A 19,971-nucleotide genomic window follows, 5' to 3' on the forward strand; every position below is an offset into this window, starting at 1 on the left:
GGTGATCTGACAGCGTCAAGATAACAGAAGAGTGTTTAGAAGTCAATAAATGTTGTTAATGATTTCTGTGTCTGATAGCTAAAATTCCAATTTTAGCTTCCTAACAGTGAGGCGACTGCAAAGAACTCAGTAAGGCATGAGATAAAGAAAAAAAAAAACCTCTACTGCTCAGTCAATAACCACCCTGAAAATATGAAAGCAGAAAGACATGCTGTTTTCTGAAGACAGCCCAGGTGTTAATCATACAAGGAAATAGCTTAAAGCATAGCTTGCTCTTCTCTCCCCCACCTTTCTTCTTTTTCCAATAAAAGCTTGCTTTTCTCCTAGCACTGTTTACATAGAGCTAAGGCAGTGAGTTCTTACAACATCTTGTGTTTTCAAATGTCATCCAAGCTGTTTGTCAATCTGTCCTAAAATGTCACATTGTAAAGAACTAGTCATGGTTTCTACTTCTCATGTGAGGTTCCAGTTGTCACCTGAACAAGGAAGATGGAGGATTTTTTCCCATATCTAAAGCAACCTTATCTAAAACTAGTGTTAAAACTAACAATACAGGAATAATTTATTAATAAGTTTAAATCCTTTTTATAAAAAGAGATGAACCATCCCAGCCACAGATGCGGCTCGTTCACAGAGCTGAATCACGAACCCTTCGCTCCTCCAGGCTGCTTTTACAGAGAAGCACAGGAGCTGAGGGGTCAGGGGAAGGAGGGCGTCCAGAAATGAGCTCTGCCTTCGAGAGCCCTCACCAGCCCCCAGCTAGGCCAGCACAGTAGTCGTATTTGAAACGGGCATTAAATTGGTCATTTTCAGGGAGGGGGCTGGGGGTGGTGTTGTTTTGAGGGTTTTTGTCATTTGTGTTCTCTGTTGAGTTTTTGGTTTTGTTTTTGTTTGTTTGTTTTTTAAACAAGTCTTAGAAAAAAAATCAGAACTTTTTTAAAAAGAAAGACTGGAGAAACCAAACCTCTTCTGAATTGTCCTATTTTAAATGTGTTTTTCAACTATTTATGTTGTTGTCCAGATAAACCCTAGGACACCATCAGAATTTTTTCTTTATCAGGGTATTAGTAGCTCCTAAGTGCTTACTTTAAAAAAAAAGTTCACTGAACTTAGATATAATTGACCTATTAACCTATATAGCATCTTCCCTTGAAGCAGCCTGAACTGCTTTACAAAAGGTTTTGCAAACAGCATGTACAAATTAATTCCCGCCCCTAGACAGGAGAAAGGCATTATAGGCCTGTACTTTTTAAATCTATTATATGTTATTTCTTTATTTATATTCCTTTATTACAGGTATCATGCTAAGATAATAACTATAACTTCACTAGATCCCATGACACAGTATTCAGCTTTCCCAAAATTCATCCTTAACTATATACTTTCTTAGAAGGTTCTTTTTGGTGCTTTCATTTACTGCTTCCCTGAAGGTGAAGAACGAGAAACATGCACGCCTAAATTTCACTTGGAAAGTAAACCAGATCTGCAGAACTCATTTCTGCTTCAAGCTGATGCACTAAGTTTCACTGTGGGTGATGCTCTTGTAATGCCATTCACTCCCACGGCAGTACGGCTGTAACGTCTGCTCCTCCAAGATGCAAATAAGAAACCAAGATCCTTGTGGCACCATACCAAACTACAGGCATGTTAAGGTCAGGTTTATTTTGGTGGGCAAAAGCCTACTTTTCTTCCTGAAACCACTTATTTATTTAGCGCTCCCACAATAGCCAAGCCTTATAACTAAAATGAAAATCCAAACTTGCTTAGGCCACTGGGTTTAGATTTACTGAGCTGTAGTACTTCCATTTCCATAAAGACATGAAACATTTGAAACTTGGTATTTCACAGATGAAGAGGAACCAGGGAAGTTGCTCTTGCTAGCTCGTCCCTTTACACGTGGTGGGAAGGGCAGGCTACTGTGCAGGTGTTGGCCAGCATTCCTCTCCCACATCCCTTCCCTAAGGGCTGCTCTGTGAAGGCAGAAAAAGGAGAAAAGAGAACACCACCCTGAAGACCCACCACCTGAAAAGCCTTCTCACATGCCAGAAAAAGAAAAAACGTGATCACTTAAAAATAGCTTTATTAAACATTTCATATAAGGGGTTCCCCCCCCCCCAGCTTTCAAAGCACAAGCGCCGTTCAGATCCCATCACTATTTTGAAGCCTGCAACTAAGCTGCTATGACAAATAACAGAAAGAGCCTCTGCCATCCATCTTTGGGCAAATTACGCTTCTGCCTTACCCACTGTACCTGCTGTATCACCACTTCTGTACATGTCAATAGCTTTCTCTTTACTGTAGCAGTGAATGTTACATCTAAAAATTCAACCTTTTCACCCCAGCATTACCTAAACTCTTAGAAGTGATACTAAATGAAAATATTAGACATCATTTAAATTAAGGATAAAGAATTCTTTTTATCCCCCAAGAAGTTGTTAAAATGCTCACAACTATTCAACACGACAAAGAATTATAAGAAACTATGCTTTAAAAAATGTGTGAGCAAAGCAATAAAGATCTGCAGGCAAATCTGAAAACACAGAACAGAAGTCTCTTGCCTTAGTTAAAAATCACATTTTTAAAGGCCAGAAGCCAGTCTTTTTAGTGATAGCCTCCAAAGAAAAGTATTAATATACTGTCTGAATTTAAAAAAAGTTAGGGTCATATATAGTTAAAATATAGCAAATAAAGGAAACGTTCATTGTTTTCCTAGGTGTTTGTCCTCTAAGAGAATATTTACATAAACACACAGTTCTGTTGTGTCTCGCATCCCCCTCCACACACACAGCCCTATACACTGAAAGACAGCGAGAAAGAGAAACACATGCTCTTGTTACCACTCTCTGAAAACAAACACAAGAACTAACACCTATACTCAATAAATAAGTCATAGGAAAATCCTTTCTTATTTCTACAGGTCATTCCAATTGGTTTTAAAGAAACCTCCTGCCCATAGTCCTTAAAAAGCCTATGTCCTTCTCCTTTTCCAGAAAGGGGCAGAAGGCAGCAGGTTAATGGAAAGAAAAAGTCAGTACAGACTTTCCCCATACAACTAATCAGAACCCACTGTAATTTGCATAAATAGTGAAGCAATGAATCAAACCATAACACCCGAATTCTGTTTTTCCTCAAGCTTTACATTCCCCTAATACAGGGGATAGCACTTTTCCTCAAGTTTATGTGGTCAAACTCCACTGGAATGCTACAAGTAAAATAGTATAAGGTGAAATAAATCACTACGTGTTCATACATAAGTTATCAGAAATAAGTCAGGACCTACTTATACTCCCAGCTGAAGTCAGCTGGAATTGTGCCACCAACTTCCATTCACGCAGGACCACGTTAAACATCTCTGGCCAAGACTTTGTTTTAATACCTATGAAACACATTGCACGTTTTGATGCCATATGAAGAACAACAGTAATAACAGTAAGTCAGCCTTGCATAAAACCATAAAACGTTTAAAATAAATATGTTAAAACCTGCTTGAATAACAGAGGGTGCTGAATACTACTTAGTGCTTGTGACCACCTGCAGTATCATATCCAGGATACAATGCTAATTTTAGATTTCTGGACGAGTGCCCACTATAGGATACGCTATTTTTACTACGTTCTGACATGTCCATCCAATGGCACATCTCCACTTCTAAAGTGGTACTGTAAGGCTATTAAAGCTTCCACTTACCACTTGGCTCAAAATTGCAAACTACTACAAAGTTCTTTCGCAAAACTCTTCTTCATATTCTGATTGACTTTACATAATAGAACTTATGAATAAAACCAGAATAAATACCTCGAATCAGTATAATTAGAAGAGGTCAGCTGTGATGTGTATTAGTCTTCCCTCCTCCCCCAAAGTCTCTCTCATCAAACCCCCAAATAACAGTATTTTACATACATTACTGCAACTTTCAGCTCAATGCACAGAAAAACGATACAGAAATAGCCTTCACCTTCCAGGTAGCCTCTTCCAGGCATCTATACTACACTGACCACCCCTGCCCCTATCTTACTGAGTAGCAAAACAGAATCAAAAATGTAACAAACAAACATGGTGATAAATGTATTACTGTATTCCACATGATACCATGGATGCTGGGTGCCACCATTCATCAAGTTTCAATTTAGACCTGTAAGTCACAGAGTACAACGGATAATCAAGTTTTACATAAGAGTTTATACTACAGAGCTGCTGTCTAGTTTTCCCAAGGAGGTATTTTTAACCAAGGTACAGGGTCAGCAAGTTTGGAAGGAGCTTTAGCAATTAGGGTTTAAGATTTGTACCTTCCTACTCACGCACGCTTCTTCCCTGCCACATTTCAACAGGTAGACTGAGACTGTTACGAGAGCCGTCTTCCGTTACAACAGATTTTAACACATTTTTAATCACAGAGATTTAAATGTGAGCATAGTATTTGGCATGCATCCTGAAGCAAACAATAAGATATATCTTCTGCCAAAATCTCCAATGAAGACAATCCCAATAGTTAAGGGGAAATGTCAGCCAGAAACAGTTACATGAAGCATAAAACCCCCGAGAAGAAGTCTTTATTTATTAAATTAAGTGCAAATTTTTCATTCGAATACTTCTGATCTGTTTTTGTGGATTTTCTCAGGTATGCTTAATTAAACCCAGTCATCAACACCAACTTTGTTCAAAAGAGCAATTAATGAATATGGCACAGAAGCAGCTTAGCCCTGGAGGAGTCTCTGACATTTGTTCACAGTGAAGCCTGTTCATTAATTGCTCCCTTTGTTCTAAGCCTCTTAATGATATTTTTGACACAACACTACAAGTCACTGTGACTTATTCCTCACAGCTAGTGACATCTACACTATGTTAAGTTAATAAAACTACCTTTGAAAGATTTTCAAGTAGATATTTAAAGACACAGGGGAAAAGAGGTCTGGATGTGCTGACAGCAGAATAAAGAAGCTATATTGAAATTCTTACTATTATCTCCAAGTACACTTTGTATTACAGATAACTTAAGCAAATGTTTTGTGTTCCATATTCGCCTTAATTAATGGAACTCAGGCAGAAGTCCACCATACTATTCCGACCTATTTGAACTGTGCTCCCACACCAAACTGAACCGTAATGCTTCATAGGTCTTCTGCTGATCATAAGTTCTCAGACAACCAAGAGGATTGGCTTTTTGGTTGCTTCAGTAAAAAACATGGCGCTCTTTTGTTTTGTTTTGTTTTTTGTTTGGGAAGGAATAAAAGGTGGAGAGTAAAGAGTCTGGCTCTGGGTTATGAAGGAACTACACCACACCAAAGATCTCTCTCCAAGAGTTAAAACAAGGTTGTTGCCATTTCACACTTACTTCAGGAACTCAAAAGAGATAAGCAAAGCCATCCAGTAAATTAAAGCACGTACTCAGTGTGCACTTTAGAAGTTTGAAAAATTAACTTGTTAATCTCCATAACACGTCCAGAGTATCACATCATCCCTAGTAGAGTTCTCCTGCAAAGCACACATCATATTTCACAGAAGAAACACAAAGCAAATAACAAACAAGCTGCACGGAAAGTTTGTACCTGGAGAACAGCTGAAAGCCCTGTAGATCCGTACACCTTCAACACACAAATGAAAACGGCGTCCACTCTCAGAGTTGGTGACATTACTCCAATTATCCTGACCCAGTTTTCCAACTTGGGATTGAGTTTCTGTAATTCATATTCTATAGCAACTCCTGCCTGCCAGTTACGTACATTAACACAGCCATCAAGTATCACACAGCTATATGTGTGAGAAACTCTACATTAAGCATTTCATTAGCTAATTGTATACCTCTAGGTACTTAAGAAAAGTAGTGCAACAGCAGATACGGTTAGCTGGAGCCTTGTTTCTTGATCCAAAGGAGGCAGACCCTGGGAACGGCCGAGACGAGCCGAAGAGGGCAATGCGGTCAGCCCACGGGGTGTAGTGGCAGAGGGAAGGAAGAAAGGTTTTCACAATTTTGCAATTGCCCATATCCAGTCTACTGGCTCCCACCACATTGTTCTCCTACGACACACGGGTTCTGGTTTCCTCCGAAGCTTTCCAGTCCCACTCACCCAACACACCCTCTCCTGCCTCTGATTTCTACCAGCTGTTTCCCCCCTCTTGCCCACTACCCACCTCATTATCTCTACTCCTTGAACAAGGCATTAACAAAAATAAATAAAAACACCCACCCACACAACAGCAGCTGCCCTTCCCTGTACTAAGCTTCAGGACACAAAGCAGCAGGAAAAAAACCCAGACAGCCGCATGGGTGCCGGCAGGCTCCCGCCAGCCCCAGCACCCCTACTTGCCCAGTCCAGCAACCGCGATGCGCTCAGCCTGGGCCACGGGCACGCGGGAAAGGGGACCCGCACGTCTTGGATGCGACGGAGCAACGTGACGCTCGGCACACCTTCCGATGGCTACCTGAAGGCTGAGTTTGCACATGGGTTGCTCACAGAAACAATTTTACCTGCTGGGATACCATCTTGGCTGACTTACTAGAGAGCGAAAGCGGCAAAGAGAAATTCCACCTAGATACAAAATTCACAACAGGCTGACATCCTTGATGAATTAGTCAGAGGGATCAGCAAGCTACACCGACACTGCCATTCACACCTTTTTATTTATCGTACAAAAGAATCACTTGAGTATCTAGAGAATCATTTGTTCATCAATACATTTACACGCATGTAACCTATTAGCAGAACGCAGGAGTACCCTGGCCTGTCTTATACCTTAGGCATCGTCCTGCACACGGCAGATGTAGCAGAATTAAGTCAAATTACTAAACAATAAAACAAGGGACATTCTGATTTTTTTTGCCTTAAAATGTACACAGAGCTAAAAGGACCTCAACAGAGCATAAGAGCTCGTTTTATTAGCATTAATATACTAAAAGGTAGATGACAAACCCTGTAGAACATGTATTTCCAAAATTGTTTGGACCAGCGCTAAAGTCAACCATATTCCACCGCCCTTCATTAGCATTAAGCAACCTAATCTTTGAGAACCCTACAAAAGCAACATACTAGTGCACATTATCTCAAATAACATATTAGGACCTATTGATCCCACTTTTGGGACTACAGCTGCAGTTTGAGGGAACAGAAAAGGAAATAACCTGAAGGATTTAGAAATTAAAACATAACAACTGCACTTAAATCTTACACAATACACAGACTTAATCACAGCCTGCAGCAAGAGTGCATGGCAAGATATACCATCAAATCAGAGGCAAGCTATGGAGAAACACTTGCACTTAAAGTGCTCATCAGCTTTCAGAAAAGTATATTAAAACCTCAAACTTCCATGCACATTCCTATTAGTCTAGTCCAATTAGTTTGTCCATGTTTCTGGTCCATCTAAATTAACATAACTTCATAATTTACCGAAATTCTTCCGATTCAATCATATCTTCTGAATCCAGCCAAATCACATCATGACCTCTGCCTTTAAAAGATCCCTCTATAGCCATCGTGAAGGATTAATTTAAATTACATTTCTTTTATTCATTTTTTTCACTTTCCAGCAAAGGTTGCTCCATTCTTTCCTGCAGTCCAGCTTGCCAGAATAAAGAAGTTTATGAATTTTAGATATCACACATAATCAATATTTGATGCCAACATTTCTTTGCTCTTCAAAGAGATGAGCTCGTCAGAGCTCAAAATAAAACTATCAACTACCAGAACAGTGTCCTGATCTCCATTTCAATTCACTTTGTCTTTTGGCACGGTCTCGTGCACTAACCACTGGACTGAAGCTGATAAGTTCTTCCCTGCAGAAAGGCCCTCGCTGTCCTTCCACTATTATTTTGTTTGTCTGACATGCTGCAGCAGCATTTTGACTAAACAAAGGCAGCACGTGATCTAGCCAGTACCACTGTTTGACAAACTGGAATAGACTGTAAAAATGTGTGTGAACACACATGTGTGTGTATGTATAAGAGAGAAAAAAGTGTACACACACACCCCCATGCACCCCTATATACATACAAATATATATATATATATATATAAAAACTGGAAGGTAAGGTTAATTTTGACCATGTATACAGTAAACCAGGAAACATTTATAAATGCTGTTTGCAAACAGTTCTTTAAGAAATTACAGGTGTCACAGATACGTTTTATAATTAATATACAGCTTTTAAATTATACATAGGTTTTACTGTCAGGAGGGTGCATTACAATGATCCAGTCATCTAACTAGAATAATTTTGGTCACTGAGCCCCACCCAACAATTCCTACACAGAAGTTATTGCTCAAATGAGTTTTGCCTATCATAGCTTGCATTTAATTCTAATACGTTTGTCACACATAACTAAAGCATCTATCAACGCTCTAGTTCTACTATACGGATGTGTTATACTTGATCTTTCTTTGATGTTTCAGAACCTTGATCAAACCAAACACGTCGCCCGTGGGACACGGGCAGCTTCTAGTCAACAGCGACGCTAGATGGAAGGCAGTTAACTAGTGTCTCTGGCTTACTTCATGCCGCACTGCATAAGACACCAGAAACCTCACCGTTCCGATGGCTCTGCACTGAGGGACTCGCATCCTTCAAGTACGGACTTCTCTGTGCGAACGGAGATTCCGCTCGTAGATGCCTTGGAGCAAGGATGCTATATTTCCATGTGTTTTTGAATGGCCAGGTCCACCACCACAAAAACTGATAACGGAAAACTGATGCAACAGCTTTCTCTGGCGATGAGTTCCTGGGACCAAGGGATAAGGAGTACAGTTATTGGCCTAAATGCTGTTAAAATGGTGAGAATACCTTGGGAACTACTGCTGCAAAAAGAAGCCAAACTAAACATTTCAGAAGATACTCATAGTTAATATACCAGTTGCCATTACTAGGGCTGAAGAGATTATCAGTTAGGTCTGCTCAGCGCTTCCCCCCACCCCCGTCAGCTGCCTACAAGAGCAATTCCAAACTCTTTTCAGTCACGGTATGACATGTAAACCTGAACAATATCATACCAAGTCTTGCTAACTCAAATCCTTACAAGTCAGTCACAAAAGTAAGGCTCCCATAAGCATTCCAGTTTACATAAGCCTAATCCTTGTAGGACTAGTTATACAATGATGGAAGTCAACCCAGATGTTATCATGAAGTCAAAGGGGTTTTTTTGTCCTCTTAATGTTTTGGGATGCAGAGTGGCATTAGAAGTACCTAAAAGACAACATGAATGATATTCAGGAACAGCCAGACAGTTTTTCCTAAGATTGATTGTCCCAGTTACCAACTATCTATAGATATTAATACAAACACTCACAGAAACATTGTTCTTCATATGAAGATTGATTTGTGGAAAATAACTTTTTATGTGGAAGCGAGAACCTTCAACACTTATGCATAGTTTCTTATAAGGCTTCGAAATTTTAGTTGCCAAATAAGCAAGAAGGAAACAAGGGACTCAAACGTGCCATAAAGCAACACTTCCCACGATGCAGAAAGTGGCAAGGGAAGAGAAGCACCTGGCTTGGTGGAAAGTGAACCAAATCTGCTGGTTAAACCCAGAGATCTCCAGATCCTCAGGTTTCATCTGTAACTGAGTTCTCTAGACCTGATCTATGGCAACAGATACATCTTTGAAGGTGCAAGCACGTGCAGAGAGCTGGGAACAAGTGTGGTGTCAACTGCTCTGCTCATTTCAAATGCCATTTTCAAAATTTTCAGTGTTGGCATTGTTAGCAATTTGCAGCTTATAAAAAAGGTCAAGGTTGATGAGAGTAGCAGCAAAAAAACACAAACAAACAAACAAACCTCTCTTCTAAAGGACTTTTTTATGGGGAATGCTAAATCTACAAAATTGCCATATACATGCAATTATGAACCAGGCCTGATTTCTACAAACAATTCACAGTAGATCAAAAAGCTAAGTTAAGCACATGAATTGTTCCTCACAAACAAATGGATGTCCCTATATTTGCAGTTATGCAATTCTTATATTTCCTCTTATTAAAATATCAGTGATATGCCTCTGCAACAAACTAGTTGTTTGTTTCGTTTTTTTACCTGCTGGAAGAAAACAATTACAACACAGCATCTCTACACCTGAAGTTGAAGGACAAGCTTCGTCAACAGTCGTCCTATAAAAAGACTAACGTGTGTTTTCTCAAAAGGGAGATAGCCCATTGCAGGCAATGCGTTCATATGGGTACTCAAAGGAAAATAACACATTTGCTCAAGTTATTTTAAGAGCACTTTATGATTACAGGTTTGAGAGACAAATATAAAGACTCAAGTCAAATATCAGAATTAAGTGTTTACCTCTAGTTCAAGACTCTTTTTCTTCAAACCCCGATACTGGTCTCATTGGCCTTCAGATTAAATAAATTTGCAAAACAATCTTCCCTGCCAGTTATAGATAAGTGAGCAAAAATGGAATTTTCTAATAAAAGCTAGTTGCAAACTCACTTATAGAAAGGATACCGAAGGAAGAAAACAAGGCCCTCCATCCAGACCATTAATTCAATTTAAAACAACAGACAACAACAGCAAAAAGAACAGCAATTCAGATGTAGAGCCCAGATCTCTCTTTTTGTTGTTATTGCTAGTTGCACTTTATTTTTGTTACCAGCAGTTAAAGGACAATGCCCAAGCTGCACTAGTTTCTCTTCGGTATTAAAGACTTATCTAATCCTTCAGGTAAGCAGCCTAACACTATGCATGCAGGAAAGCAATAGAAGGTACACGGGAAAATCTTACAATTCTCTTGGACAATTCAGGTGAGCCTGTAGACTCTGACCAAGCTTTATGACAGAATTACATCACTCCTACAAGTCTCCAGGGCCTGGGGTAATGCCATTTTAGGACTCATACCCACATTCATTGAGAGAAGATTTTCTCCCCACAAACACCAACTTCTTCACCTCTCACGTCTCTAGATCTGTACGCATGAACTCATGCTTTTGGAAATTCAATGTAGAACAGTTACGTCGTTCCATACTATGAATTCCAACTGCACGTAGCAGAAGCCATTATCATTTTTCAGTAGAGTAAGGTCTGACAGAGAAGCTCTGGAAGACTGAGCTCCAGTTTTTAACAGGTTATTACCCTGAATTTCCCCACTTCCAGACACACTCAAGGGCAATGCAATGAGGCATTGCCTCTCAGCTACCTCAGCCCTCAGCAGATGAGTTTAGACCGCTGGTGCCTCAGTCCATCTGCAGCCTCCACAAGAGAGCCTGTTGCCTCTTATAAAACTCACACAACAAGCTGTATGAACACACTTTAAACCACTAAGGCAAAACCCACCAGAGGTCTTCCGCCAGGCCTAAATTTCATTGTTATTCAAGGGACTAATCAGAATTTTTATCTAGATACACAATCTTCCTCTCCCCTCACCTGATAATACTCATTGCACACCTGCAGTTACGCCAAGACTAGTACCTATGGGGCCTTACTGGGATCACTGGCCATGGGTACTTCGAAGGCAAAAGGTGTTTTTAAGAGGATCGGTTCCCTAATACTGTTTACAGTATGGCTCCACACACAGTTACACTGGCACAACTAAAGGACCCAGTAGACAACTGACTGACCCAGATAAAGACCCAGAATTGCCAAGGAGGGTAACAAACTACACCACCGCTCTCTGACCAGCTCCACATCCTTCACCTGTATCTGCCTGCCTTCGGGGAACACAGCATCCACTGGTTTTCAGGTCACAAAGAGCAACTTTTATTAGAGGACAGGAATTAAGGGGGGTTTCTGGTGGTTTGGGAGGGTTTTTGAAGGATTTTATCAAGTGAGAGTCAGAATATGGATTTGCAGTGTCAGAAACAGATGCAAGAGACAACAACAATACCAGCATCATCTTTAGCTACTTCAGCATCACAGCTAGTTCATAAGGCTCCTAAGAGACATCAGACTCTTGGCCTACACCAGGCTGACATGCCTTGAAGAGCACTATTAGGAAACAGTCCTCTCTATTCCCTTCCAAAGCTGCAATCCCATCTTTTGGCTAAACTGTGAGTCCTGTATTGCAGTACTGGGTAATATAACATCAGACACAAGTAGCAATTTTGCGCACTTACTCTCTCCTAGACATTCTTACCGAGTATTTCAGTATCATTGCTTAGGTTTAAAAGATAGCAAGGAAAAGCATGCACTAGAGCAAGAGAAGCTAGATAAAAATTAGAATACACACACACACACTGGTTTTGATGATAAAATCTAATAAAACAACCATATAACCCCACCGCAAGTTCAGAATAAGAAAGCAAACAAGACATAACAGAAGAGGCCATCAACAGCCGAACTCAGATTAAGATACCAGCCCAATGACTACGGACAATTCCTTTCCACAGCTTTCAACTTTGACTCTGACTTAGTAAAGAAATCCTAAAACTTTGCCAGACTTTGAGAGACACAAGGCAATCCACAAAACCTATCCTCCCGTAACTGGCAAGGCCAGGAGTTTTCCTCAAGTAGTCAGCAATTTCACTTCTATCAGACAAGGTCAACAGAAAGGGCTTCACCCCGTACATCTTCTCGCATACCAAAGTCATTTCAGCAGTGCTGCTAGGGCACACTGCCTAACTACGGGGGGTGCCAATGCAAAGGTTAGTGGGCTTCCATTGAAACCAGGTCACTGACATGATCCAGATTATGAAAACACACACACACAACAGGAAAAAAAAAAAAAAAAGGCAGCAGTAATTTCTGAAGTCACTTTTTTTATGCTGAAGAAGACACAGTGCAAAACAATTGCCTAAATGTTTTTAAAACCACAACACAAGTATTCATTCGCATACCTTTGTAGAGTTCACCAGCAAGAGAAATAAGTGATTCAGCAGCAATCTTACTGTGGGTCAGAAGAACGGGGCCCAAAATTATTAAAATACTCTCTCTCTAGCTACAGAGGCCTCACAGCTAACTTTACGTTAAGGATTCTTGATTCTCAGTTAAACCCAAGTCTAACCAGAAAGCACAGTTCAATAGCGTTCTGGGCTTCCACCTAGACTAGCAATTCAGAGACGGAAGGCAGCAGCAGAGAAAGCAGCTCCATTTTGAAATTCAGAGAAGGGCTGGGGAAAAGAAGGCGGGAAAGTCTTCACAATTTGCAGTATGGCCCATCTCTTCAGGCCATCCAATTCACATTATAAGCCAATCCTGCAGCCATCACAGATGCTCTAATTCATTCCTCACATGTATTTAGTAAACCCTAAGAAAGCATCCCAGTATTACAGAGAGGGAAGACAGCAACAGGCTGCATTTCAGCATTCTGAAAGTTATAATTTCTGTAAGCTTCCCCTAAACCAAACCAATACTGCTATGTGGCTGTTCATCTAGCAAGGAGTTAAAAAAAAATCAGCAAATTGTATGCCAAAGATTCAGAGCTACTCCATCAACAACCTCCAAATGAAACAGTAATTTCCAATGCTAGGGTTGGTAGCCATGAAAAAAGGTTGACCAGGTCTGTCTGAAATGAAGATGCAACAATTCTAAGGTATACTGGAGCTCAGGGATATATCCTGATTTTAAAAATTGGAAAAGGAATTAAAATCTGTGTTATCTTGCTATCACACAAGGAATTTCGTAACACAGATGAGCTAATTAGAGATAAGTTTGGAAACGATAATGCAGCTGACACATTACACAGCATTTAAGCTTTTTCTAAAACAAATCGTTCAAACTGTTTGAAAAGAAAAGATAACCTTTGAAAAGATAAGGTTTAACAGTTGAGTTAAACTCAAGAATTTCACCTGCAAAGGCCTCAGTGCAGACTTCAGATCAAACCCAGCTTTCTGCTAGTATCACTGACAAACATCAGCTCCTCTGTGAAGTTGCCTGGCTTCCTAATACACACTGGGACACAAGTACAGATTTCTTCCCAAAAGGTCCCCGAAGAGAGGTTTTATTAATACATTTCTACAAAAATAATGAGTACAGAGATAAAGAGTTGATTTATACAGCAGACAATTGGATTGCGTCAAAGTACCTCAGGGAAAACATTTGGAGAATAGATGCATGAACAAATCCACTAAATGACAAAAGATTTACATGCTTTATACTTTGGAATATACATTCTAGCAAAAAAATCAGGAACAAGACACTAATTAGACCACAGGTTTGGGGTCATTAACTTGGTTTACATTTGCCACCTTCCTGACAAATGTTAAGCAAATATACAATACTTAGACACAACCTGGCAAATTTCTTAAATAAATAATCGGACACATTTACGAAGCAAAGTAAAATAAAAGCCCCAAGCTTTTTTTCTTTTTTTTTTTTTTTTTTTTTTTTGAACCAGCTGAAGCCATGACGTGGGCTGGTTTCTGTAAGGATTGCAGAGAGCAGAGTGCCACCTGCCTTTCACAGGTCACAGCTGCAATGCTGCAGCCTGGAAATTAAAACTAGCCTACTGCAAACAGTTGACAAATATATCTCAGAAGGGTCAGTTTGAAAAACGTTTACAGTGTTTGACAAAAAAAAAAAAAAAAACCAAACAAAAAAACCCACCTCATTCTTTTGAATCCATTACAGCTTTATGCAACACGTTAGGAAAGAGAAAATGTATAGTCTGTAACTTAAAACTGTTTCCGAATAGAAACGCATACACATGCCGGAGAGGATTAAAGGATGATAACGATGAGAAACAGACTGATTAACAATAATTTGGAGAAGTCAGCACCGATGAGAACTCCCATTAAACATCTCCATTAAATGATGTTACAGAAAACGAGAAGTTCCTCAGTGCTGCTTCTTATAATTACAGCAGCAGCAATACCAATTCATCTCAGGAGCTGTAGTAACTTTAGGACATATATTACCCAACATCAAGATCATATCAAAATTTTATAAACCAGATGTTAAGTCTAAAGCTAAATCATATATCACGGCTATTCAGAAGTCAGTCATCACAACACATTAACTACTTACTACATACTGCTTTACATTCAATAACACAGTATTGGATTACAGGCACCCTCCTCCCCCCACACACACTATCAACCGATAGTACTGGTAGTACACACCTACTACCAACTGATAGTACTATCAACTATCCACTTACGTGTCCTACAGCAGGGAAATAACTCCCAGCCAGCAGCGGGAGGGATGCAGCCCTTGCAGACCAGAGTGCAGCAAGGGCTCTGCTCTGGCTCACCCCAGGAGCTCAGCTGCTCCCGCAGCTGAATTCCTTCACGCAACCTCTAACACAGAAACTCAAGTTCGCAGGAGGCTTATGTTGTATTTCTGCAGTTCATGGCTTGTAACGTACAGTTTACTCACCGGAAAGTAATGAACTTCATTCAGTGAAAATCCTGTATTTGTATAAGACTACGCTGTATTTGTGTAAGACTACATCAACAGAAGTTAGAAACCACATGGTTTCCCTAAGTAGCTGGGGGCAAAGATAAAAAAAAAACCACCCACACAACTCTCTTTCTTCTGAGAAGAGCAGCAATACATAGTTACCACCCTTTGCATCTCTGCCCACCAGGAAATGAGTACAACAAACCTGGTATAACCAAAGTTTACGGATCATTACAAAGTGCACGAGCACTCCTACCACCTTTTATGAAAACAGCACTGGTTAAAGATTAAAAGAAATGAGACACTACAGATATTAATGCCTTCAGCTTTCTGAACCAAAACAAAACTGTTACAACATCCTAAGGAATAAGCAGTATGACTTCAAAGCAAGTGTTTATACTACTTAGTTCAAAACAACCTCTCGAACAGAAAAGTAAACTGCCACCCTCCAGAGCAAAATCTTCGCTCTCAGCAGGGCTCCTCACAGCTGTTCAGCATTAAAATGAGAAAACGAGATGAATCCATTAGTAAGTGTAATAAAGTTAGATTATCAGTACCTGCTGGAAAGGAAGGTGGGAACACAGCACAAGATACACAAGTCTACCAGAATCTTTCACGAGACTAAGCAAGGTACCTAAGGCCATACCTCAGCCTTTCAAGGCAGCAAGACACTTCTGACTGCATACGCATTATACATATGACATCACCAAGCTCAACAATTCTTAGTAAGTCAAACTTTGCAAAACTGAGTCAGAGTCTTACTCACGTAATAACCAGAAGATGCTGAAACTGCTAGCACTAAGATTTGAGTGCAGTTTCCATTATGAAAAATTCTATTTTTACAGCACTCGAGCTGGACTAGCATCATGCCAGCCTTTCACGCAAAAACCCGAACCAAGAGCAGTTAGTCAGCTTTCAGAAAATACGGTCTTCAAATGCACTACCTTGGGGCTGCCAGAGCACGCTACTGCTATAACTTTAACAACAGGTTTTAGTTTTAGGATGTTTTTCTTAGCTGTCGTCTTGCAAATTCTATAACCATCTTTGCCAGGGTGCGTGTGCACGCCTGCACGGACCTTCCCCGGCCATGGGCACGCACCGACAGCTCCCCCCAGCCCTGCTGCCCCCCAGGAACGATCCCGGGCAGATCGTCGTCCTGTCAATCTACCGTGCGCGCGTAGCATCTGGCACGATACGGCAAACCGTAATAGCTGTCATTTGTCTGGTAAGCGATCCTCGCAAAAAGATGGATTAACACAACAGACCGAGGCATTTCCTTCTGCGTCGCTGCGCAACGGTCACTCAAACTCCGCAATTCTGAAAATGCCAAAATTCGGTTATGCCACAGACGCGAGCCAGTCCAGTTAAGTGACAGCGACGGCAAAAGTACATCGGCACTTCAGATCCCACTGCAGGCAGGACTATCCCGCTGGGAACCCCGCGTTTCCCGGTCAACTGCCGGTGCCTTCACGCCTCTCCTCTTCTGCTCTCGCCAGCCGAAGAGGCAGAGCAAACTTCACTCCCCGAAGTGTGACAAAACCCCTCCAAAACGGGCCGGGGCCGCCGGCCGTGCCCTCCCGCAGCCAGGGCCCACCGACCGCCACGCACCTGGGCTCCGGGCCGAGGGAACCCTCCGCCGGGCTGCGGCCCCCCCGGGGCGGGAGCCCTCGGCTTTCAGCCCCGCTGGGGATGGGGCCGCCCGCCCGGCTGCGGTTTGCTTGGGTTGTGGGGTTGTTTGGGGTTTCCCCCCCCCCTCTTTTCCCCAGCAAACGGGGAGAACGGCCGCCCGTGTTGCAAGGCTCGGTGGACTTTCCGGGGTGGGGGGGGCGAGCAGTACCCGAGAGGGGCTCCGACCACCGCCAGCTCCGCTCCGCGCTGCGGCGGCCGAGACCCCGGCCGGCCTCCTCGCCCCCCGGGGCACCCCACCGGCGCCCACGCCGGGGAGAGAGGGAGGCAGAGGGCGGCCGGGGGGGGACCCCCGCCGCGGGGAAAGGGGGGTGTCTCTGTTTGGGGGGGGGGGCTGTTACCTGCAGACGCCGTGTAGGGCTGCTGCACGGCGCAGCCGGCCGCCGCGCCGCTGCCCCGCTGCCCGCCGCCTTCACGCCGCCATGGCCGCAGCCTCGCCCCGCCGAGCCGAGCCGAGCCGCGCTCCGCTCGCCTCCCGCCAAGTTTTGCGGCGCGGCGGGGCTGCGCGCCTGGTCCGGCTCCGACCTCCAACCTCCACGCACCGGCTCCCCGCAGCACCGCCGGCCGGGACCCAGCGCCCCGCCGCGGGGGCGGAGCAGCGGCAACCGGGGCGGCCGCCCCCCCGTCCGTCCTGTCCGCCCCTCCGTCCGTCCGTCCGTCCGTCCCCGGCGATGCGCGGGTCGGCGCGCAGCCGGCGCTGCCCCGGGCTGGGGAGGAGGAGGAGAAGGGGGGGGATCTCGCATTAATCCCTTCCCTCCCCCGCGCTCCCCCCTCCGGGCCAGCCGAGAAGTTGCAACTGGTGGAGATATTTGTGCTTGGGGGTTGGTTTGGGGTCTTTTATTTTATTTTTTTATACATACATATATATATAATGGTTTTTTCCCTTTACTTACCGCAGCCCAAAAAAAGCGTGACCTGAGGCTTCTCCCCGCCATCAGATCTGAGCAGGGCCGCCCCAGCGGGACCCGGCGAGCTGCGGCAGCGGGAAGGAGGGGAGGGCAGGGCAGGGCAGGGCGAGGGGCAGCTCCGCGGGGTCCGCAGGGGCTCCCGCGGGACGGGAGGGCGCTCCGGGGCCGGGGCAGAGCCGCCGCCGAAGCCGGGGAGCAGCGGCTCGAGGAGGCGAAGGAGAACCGGGCGCTCAGGGGCTGCCCCGGGGACGGGGGGGGGGGTTGGAAGGGGAGACCCCCGGGAGCGCCCGCCGGTGCCGAAGCTGCGCCCTGCCTTCCCCCCCCCCCGGCCCCGCCGGGACCCGGCGAGCCGAAGCCCCGCGTCCCGGCCCCGGGGGTGTGCGGGGACCGGCGCGGAACGGCGGCCCCGTCCCCCTCGGCGCGGGCGGGGAGAGCCCGGCGCTGAGATTTTTGCCACCACGTCAAAGCCTGCGGCGAGTCCCTCTCCGCCCCTTCCCCTCCCCTTCCCTCCCTCCCTCCGCGGCACGGAGGGACGTGTCAGCCCCGAAAGTTGTTCCCCCGCCGGCCCCCGGGGCGGTGGGACGTGGCAGCCGAGGCCCGGCAGCATCTGCCCCAGGTACGTCCGTCCGTCCGCCCGCCCGCGTTTCCGCGCTCCCGCTCTTCTCGATGCATGCCTTTGTGTTTAGCCAACCCATCCGTGTTGAGCCGGGAGGTTATTTTTGCTCGTACGTGTGTTGCGATGAATCCCGTCGAAGTTTTTTGTTGGTTTGTTGGGGTTTTTTTTTCCCTCTTAACGGCAGCATTTGAACGTTTCTGCTACAAACCGCAGCAGAAACTGGCTGGTGGTGTTTGCAGCGAGACCTCCGTTTAGAAGACCAAAAGCACTGAGAGTTTATTAAAACAAACAACACCATGGAATTGATCTGCGCTAGAGTAATCCTATAAAAATATACTTAATTAAAACAACTAGAATCAAAACTTATCTGCAAGCCAAAGTGTTGCAAATCCAAACGGCCTGAAACAGCCGGCTCAAGGGAGAAGGTTACTTTGGCTATGTTATAAAAGAAACTTGTTCAGGGAGAAAAGTTAATGCAAGTTTGAAATTATCACTAAAAATGAAGCTCTGGAATTTGAAACATTCTTTCTGATTGCTTCTTGGTATTAAAAAAAAAAAAACAAAACACCACCAACCCAAACCACAAAAGCAAATACTAAAGGCCAAACTTTTTTCCATTACAGTCACGTAACCCTGACAGTCAAAGATGTTTCTTTATTTATAACAATACAGTTCTGTAAGACACCAGTGTAATGTATATTTATGTAGGATCACTTTCCTGTGAAATTTCCTCAGCTCCAGAACGTACTCATATAGAAAATAAAAGAATGCATTTTACACCTAAAAACTGCCATCAAAGTAACTGCAGATGTAGGACAATTCACGTATATACTCTGTAACTCGTTTGAAGTGTTCTTAAGACACATCTGTTCACATCAGCAAGTCCTATGCTTTGTATGTATCTCCACCTATCACAATAACTTCAGACTTTTTCTTTTTAAAGAGCAGATACACTTCTTTTTCCAGCTGCTGGGGGGGGGGGGGGGGGGGAACACCACCAAACCTCCATACTTTATCTATGCAAAGTAAGCAGTGTGTATGCAAAACCAACTGCCAATAAAAAACCATCAAAATTTTAGTACCTGGAACGATGTACATTTTAGCCCCTCACAATTCCTCTGCGGTTTGGCTGTGAAACAATGGGCATACATGTTAAACAAACAAAACCTCCCCAAAAACTCACAACATTTATAGCTTTATATAATACTGGATTAATGATGTACAGTACATCCTAAGAAAAATTCCAGTGGAATCATCCCCAGGGGTTTTAAGTCATGTGCTTTATAGCTAACTACCAATCTCATGGAAGAACAGTAATGATGTCAATGCTTAATTCTATTTAATTTTATTTTATTTTGAGAAGCTCATGAGCAAAGATGTATGAAACCGGCTGTAAGATTAACCATGTTTGAAATAAAGCTACAAAATGTAACATTATTTCATGTTACATGTTACTCTGTGCTATGCCTACGTGCAGAGTTAAATGGGATTAGTTG

At 43.3% G+C, this 19,971-nt stretch overlaps 1 protein-coding gene across 2 annotated transcripts in view; it reads right to left on the bottom strand.

Moving 5' to 3' along the window:
* SEMA5A (semaphorin 5A) overlaps positions 1–17,620 on the bottom strand; it is a 341,199-nt gene extending 323,579 nt beyond the window's left edge. Inside the window, exon 1 of one of the 2 annotated variants that reach the window (XM_030041900.2) lies at positions 17,293–17,620. The gene's annotated coding sequence lies outside the window, so the exon portion shown is untranslated. Of the gene's footprint in view, positions 1–16,530; positions 16,550–17,292 lie in introns of those variants that run through there. The other variant, XM_030041903.2, reaches the window with a different exon arrangement.
* Positions 17,621–19,971: the final 2,351 nt, after the last annotated feature.

This window comes from Aquila chrysaetos, chromosome 18 (assembly GCF_900496995.4).
Source record: "Aquila chrysaetos chrysaetos chromosome 18, bAquChr1.4, whole genome shotgun sequence".
In the NCBI taxonomy this organism is placed as follows: Eukaryota; Metazoa; Chordata; class Aves; order Accipitriformes; family Accipitridae; genus Aquila; species Aquila chrysaetos.